The sequence below is a fragment of the Camarhynchus parvulus genome, chromosome Z (assembly GCF_901933205.1).
Source record: "Camarhynchus parvulus chromosome Z, STF_HiC, whole genome shotgun sequence".
Taxonomy (NCBI): Eukaryota; Metazoa; Chordata; class Aves; order Passeriformes; family Thraupidae; genus Camarhynchus; species Camarhynchus parvulus.
Window position 1 is genome coordinate 61282181 of NC_044601.1, and position 6084 is coordinate 61288264.

Consider the following 6084-nt stretch of genomic DNA (forward strand, 5'->3'; position numbering starts at 1 on the left):
CTGCAGAGCTGGTGATTTTGGCAGCCCTTGCTCCATACTGCCTTTTCCTGTGCCAGGGATCATGCTAGGAAGTGAGACGTGGCTGTACCTTCCATGTCCTCTGCATTCCTATGTCCAGGGTGTGTAATTATACACAATCCCATAGCACTGATTCCCCAGCTTGTGCCTTTGAGCTGCTGGTCGGGATGTGGGTCTGAGCTTATCTCAGACAAGGCAAGAATCTGCATGCAGGCTGTGTGGTAACAGCCTGGCATCCCTTGTTAGCTCTGATTTGCTCCTGATCATGGAGCAATGGCTCTACCTGGAGACAGGAGCAGAGGAGTCCATGTAAGACTGACAATGGAGGTGCCCAGTCCCAGCTGTTTCCTTCCTCATCCCTATTTCTCTGTGTAACCCCAAATCTGCATGCATGGAGCATGTTTTGTAATAAACCTGCTGAACTGAGGGCAGGCAGAGCAAAACCAGGTGACTATAAAGAGGTGTAAGCCCAAAACCTGCCCGTGTTGTTGCAGCAGTGTGAGGCACAGTCGTTTGTAATGATGATGAGCATGGCCAGAGACCATTCCTCCCACCCTGTTGTGTGTGTCTGATGCTTCCAAAGAGCCACCAGCAGATTTTCAGTACATCTCTTTTGTAGGTGGAGGGTAGGTTCAACTTCCCCTGGATGCTGCAATCCACCTTGCTTCTGTGAAACTCTCTTCATTTGAGGCAGTGCTCTAAGGGTTAAGCCATGGTTGTGGGATAGGGTTTGTAACAGGAACAAAGAGGGCTTTTAAGGTCTGTGCTGGCCTAGGAATAGAGGGAATTGATTGAGCCTTTCCCAGTGTGTTGAATTACAAAGGTCATGGAGACCCTTTTGCTGGGAGGCAGCAGCCTTTGAGGTCCCTGCTGGAAGTGGGGCAGAGAGAAAAGAAATTGTGAAAGTCAGTGAGAGCAACTGAGTGGAGAGCTTTAAGACCAGGTGAAAACTGGAACTGTATCCTGGGGTAAATAATGTCTGACCACAAGGCTGGGTACCTTCTCCCTGGGATTTTTGGGTGGTTTGGTTTTGCTCCACCTCCTTCCGCCCCCCTATTGCATTTACAGCTGCCCCACACATGACACCTGAATAAGCAGCCCCTCTGGTGTACCCAGAACTTGGGCAGGCCTCTCCAGCCTGCTCAGGGCTGGTGAAGGCAGCAGAGGATAAAAGGCAGTGCCTGTAAGGGAGGATCTTTCCAAAATGCAGAAGAGGAGTGTCTTTGGTGCCTACAGGGACATTCTGCGTCGACAGAAGAGAAAGCTTCATACCACCTGAACCTGACCTGGATTTTTCATGTGTAGCTGGGCAGGAAAGCCCAATTCTAGTTGGTTTCCAAGCCCCTCTTCTTAATGTTGTCTGCTCAGGATGTCCCATGGGGCGCAGCAGCAGAGGGTCCAGCAAAAGGAGCTAGGGAAAAGAAGGATGGCAGAAACTTCTGTTTCCCTTCCTGCAGCAAGATGAAGAGTGGACACAGGTAGTTTCCATCTTGAGCTTGCGATGGGATGAGCCATCCAGCCAGTCCATCCAAGACATACAGAAAAATGTGGTTTAGTCCTTAAAACTTGCAGGTTTCAAGTACCAGCTTATCAGGCATCTGGCCATTCAGCTCCATCCACTGGCACAGGTGTGCTCCCCCATCTGATCTTTTATTTAAAGTAATTCCACTTCTGATCTTTATGTTGGATCAGGTGACCTCAGATGTGATTTTTGGAGCAAAGGGCTGTTTGGGCTCTGCCTGGGAGATGAAAGCTGATTCCAGTTAATATCCCATGGGGGTCTCTGCAGCCACCACTTAAGTCAGCAGCCCAGAGGCTTCTCTACTTTTTCAAGACAGGACTGTGGGTGCACAGAGCTGCATGAGAAGGGGGGCTTGTTTTGGTGCTCTCAGAAACCCAAACATCTGCTCATCTTGGTAGCCAGCTTGGGGTCATTCTCTGTGTATCTATCTCATTAACCAGGAACTGTTTCAGCAGAAGCATCAACTTCATGGACTAGTTGCTGCTTATCACTGACTTTGAGAAGGCCTGAATTCCTTCATCTGTTGTTGCTCCAAATCCTCTCTTCTCACTCTGTCCTTTGGCATCACCTGGGCTGCAGAAACTCGCCAAAAACAAACATAAAGGTGGATAAATGGGCTTCTCTCTGCTGGTAGTTCCAGGCTGCTGACCTGGAATGCTCTGTTTGAAGACAGCAGAGTCTACTCACTGCATTTTGGGTGAACACTCTGCCACTCTTTTCAGCCACCTGGACTGCAGAAGGGGAATATGGGGCACTTGCAAGAGTCCCCCTTGGTGTGGGAAAAATGTCAGAATCGAGAACAGCTTGGCTGTCTCTGCTCTGCTCCTTCTCCCATCCCAGCTGGAGAGGGGTGTTGCAGATGGGATGTTACCCCTCTGTTAGTCACAAAGAAGGGTGTGGCAGGAAAGTCTGGCTCAAAAGTCAGTCAGTCTGGCTCAAATTGGATCAGTTCCCAGCTGTTTAACTGGATGTAGGGCAGTCCCTCAGCTTCCTCTGTGCTTGGGGACCATGTTAGGGAGCTGACCATGTCCAAGAGCTCATACAGCTTTGTTGCTGCTCTCTCAGGGGCTCCCAGAGTTTGTAGACAAGCCCATCTTTTCAGTGGTGGTAGGCTGATTTAAGCATGTGCACTTCAATTGCTGGGTCCATCCTGCTGGTGGCTGCTGAGTTTTGTTCAGGAGCTTGCCCAGCTGCTGTGACTTTAGTGACACTGTGGCCATGGTGTTGGCTCTGCTGACACATGCTGAGCACTATGGATCTCCCCCCTGCTTCCCTAGAAGGGACCTGAAGTACTGGAGCATCCTGATGAGAGGAGGGGTGCTGTGCTGTGCAGGGGAAGCTGCAGGAGCCCATAAGGATGCCATGGGACAGAAACTTGTATTTTCTTGTCCTGAGAAAAGAGGCTCTGTGTATACATAGTGAAGATCAAAAATTGAGAAGTCCAGGGAGAAGCAGCAGTTCTGGCATACAATCCTGAGCTTTGGCAGAAAATCATTCTTTGTGCCTATTAATATGTGACATTCCAGCCCAAAGTGTTGTCCCTCGCTCCCTGGCCAAAATACAATTTACTTTGGCCTTAACTCCTGGGTGTCAGGGCTTTCTGTCTAAGCTGGGGCTGCGTGACCCTGCTGAAGACATAATGCTTGATTGACTTGTTCTCTTGCAGTGTACTTGCCCCAAGTATCCTGTGTGTGGCTGCAGGCAAAATGCTGCAGATGGCCAAGTGCTCCTGGGTGGAAGGGACCAGAGTCCCTTGTCAGCATGACTGTGACCCATGTGATGTGGAGAGGAAAGAGTGAGAGAACAGCCTGTGTGATGCCAGTAATTTTCTGTTGTGGCCAATAGGAAATGGATCCTCGAGCTCTGACAGGCAGGGGCGCAGGTCAGTGTGCTGCATGGAGCAGCATCTTGTGCTCACACCACAGCTCTCCTGTGCTCAGACACAGATGGAGGTGCAGAGCCCCTGGGTGTGCCACAGCTCTCGCTGGGCTTGGCACAGCTGCACAGTGCCATCTTCCTCTTGTCACCTCTGTCTGCTGTGGTCCCTCTGAGGAGACTGAGGTTACCTGGACAGCTCTCGGAAGGTGGAGGACAGCCCTTAGCAGATGGAGGCAGTGTGTGTGGCTCGGGAACAGGCCAGGATGTGGAAAAGAAGGGAGGGAAAGGATATGGGGCAAAGCCTGTTTGAGCTTCAGCCCCAAGCATTAGGGAATTGCCAGTCAGAGCAGCAGCCTGCAGAGGATCTGTGTGTACCAGACCATGTGTGTAACTTGCACTGTCCACACTCAGGAACTGGCCAAGCCCATGGGCCTTGCACGCACAGCAGCATTAGCACAGCTGACTGTAGCCATGCTTAGAAGAAATAATTTTATGTCTCCCAGGAATCTGGCCACCTTGGAGAGTAAAACCAGGAAGAGGCACAGCCTGGAGGAGCATGTTTGGCTGTACCCAAAGGCTACTTAGCTGGCAGACATCTTGCCTGTGGATCTGAGCTGTGGCAGTGCTGGGTAACCCTCCCACAGCCAGCAGGGTTGGGCTGATAAAGGGAATGGGTCTGCCTGGAAGGCAGCCTCAGAGCCTGGAGGAAGCCCTCCCCTAGCATTGCTCCTTATCTTGGCAGCACTCCCAGCCTGCATCTGCCCCTTCTCCCCACAATGGGCTTGAGCCAGTGGTGTCACCCCTGCCCCTCTTGGGTGCTGTGGGGGCAAGGGTTCTGGCATGGCCAGGCTCCCTGACCAGTTTGCTGCCTTGCAGACTCTGTGTGTGTGTGTGTCCAAAATTGCCCATTTTGCATACACACACACACACACGCCTTTGTGCATGGGGCTGTGGCAGAAATGGGTTAGTCAGGAGGGGGTGAATCACAGGGGAATGAGTCAGTGGGAAGCAGAAGGCAGGTGCTTGTGCAGGACAGGGCTTTAAGGGAGCCCAAGGGTCTGGCAGCTCATGCTGAGTGCATGGGAGATGGGCTGAGCTTGCCAGAGGAGAGCTGGGAAAGCCAGAGGGCTTAGCAGGCGAAGGCAATGCCTGTGCCTTGGGAACAGGCCAGGATCCTAGCTGCATGCTGAACTCCAGCTGTGGTACGTTGCTCTCCTGGAAAGGCTTGGGGGATCTTTGGTGCTGAGGCTTTCCCAAAGAGGAGCAGTGCAAGGGAGTGCAGGGACCAGGTATGCCTGCCTCCAGTGAATCAGGTGGATCTTCAGCCCCACACAGGCAGTGGGGTGTCCAGCCAGCCCTAGGCAAGCTGCGCAAGTCTCTGTACTGGTCAGATCCTGCCCAATTGTCTGAGAGAGCAGATGCAGTATGGGAAAATGAATGATACTTGTTGGGGCAGAGAATGATAAACAAATAGCTCTGGATTGAGTGAAGACAGTGTGGAGGAAGAGCTGGGATGCAGATAATACACTAGAGATTTGTGGACATGGGTGGTTGTTGCCTCCAAAACCCATTGTGTGACCTGGGCTCTGCTGCAGACCCTTGAGGGTATTGCCAGGGCTGCAGATGGCTGCTTCTCTCATCAGGGGACCTGCTCTGGACTGCTGGGTTTCCATCTAGCACAGCTGGTCTCTGCTGAGTTGGACTCCTAATTGTCCTGCTCATCACTCCTGCACACAGGTCCCTCATGGGCATGGTGGAGGCAGCCTTGGTATCAGAGCTATAGCAGCACAACCAGAGCTCTCTGTGTCTAGGACCAAACTTCTTGGAGCAGGTACTTGGGAATTCTGTCTTAGAATAATGTAGGTGTGTTGCAGCAGGCACTGGTATTGCTACCAACCAGAGCAAGGATCAGGCACTTGAACACAAGCAGCTTCTGCTGATCTCAGGTTGAGATGAGTCTCTTTTTTCAACATCCCCAAGGAGGGCAAGTGCAGGTACCTCCCCCCCTCCCTGGTGGCACCCTTGGCTGGGCAGGATGGAGCCCAGCAGGCTCCTGCACTCTGCAGAAATGAGCTAGAGCTCTGGCTTCTTGTGTGCTGCAGTGGGCAGAGGCTGAGAGTGGTGGGCTTGTGCAGCCTGGGGGAGGGCAGGCAGTGAAGGGGGCTCTTCCTGCTGCTGCAAGCTGTGGGTTTGCAGCTTGGCTTTCTTGGGAAGTGCCCAGGGGCAGCATGAGAAGCAATTTCACACGAGGGAAATTCTAATTAGATATTAGGAAAAACATTTCCCTGCAAGGCAGATGACTCTGGAGTAAGGCCCAGAGAAGGGAGGCAGTTTCTACACTAGGTGACTTTCAGCCCCTAGCATGGGCAAACCCCAGGCAGTTTGCTTGAACTTGGCCCTGCTGTTAACACAATTGGACCCAAACTCTCTGAGGTCCCTCCCCACTGTTGTTTCTCAGTTCTGCAGTTTTCAGGTTGCTTGGCAATGTCATATCTCATGGACTATTGGATTGACCAGCTTGGAGGTACATGGAGGGCTCAGGGTCTTGTTCTGTCTGTCCTCTTGTCACTTGGACTCATCTGTGTGGTATTAGCAGTGGTGGGAGATGGAGGCACTGCCTTAGGAGCATTCCTCAGCTCATTCACTTGTCCCTGCTTCTCTTAGCT